The sequence below is a fragment of the Colobus angolensis genome, unplaced genomic scaffold (assembly GCF_000951035.1).
Source record: "Colobus angolensis palliatus isolate OR3802 unplaced genomic scaffold, Cang.pa_1.0 Scaffold9, whole genome shotgun sequence".
NCBI lineage: Eukaryota > Metazoa > Chordata > Mammalia > Primates > Cercopithecidae > Colobus > Colobus angolensis.
The window spans coordinates 1,303,846-1,304,244 of NW_012122931.1; positions in this window are offsets into that span (position 1 = coordinate 1,303,846).

The window sequence follows — 399 nt, forward strand, 5'->3', positions numbered from 1 at the left end:
TCAGTTTTTTTTTTTTTTAAGAGATGGGGTCTTTCTCTGTTGCCCAGGCTAGAATGCAGTGGTGTAATCACAGCGCACTGTAGCCTTGAACTCCTGGGCTCAAGAAATCCTCCCACCTCAACTTATTGAGTAGCTGGGACTATGCCTGGCTAATTTTAAAAAGTTTTGTAGAGATGGAGTCTCACTATGTTGCTCAGGCTGGTCTCTGACTTCTGGGCTCAAGCAATCTCCCGCCTCAGCCTCCCAAAGTGCTGGGAATATAGGCATGAACCACTGTGCCCGGCTGGCCTCAGTATCTTTTGAAGTTCCCCTGATGACTCTACAGAGCAGCCACAGTTGACAGCCATTGCCCTGGAATCATCGTGTTCACTCACATTTCATTTTTACAATGACTGTAAT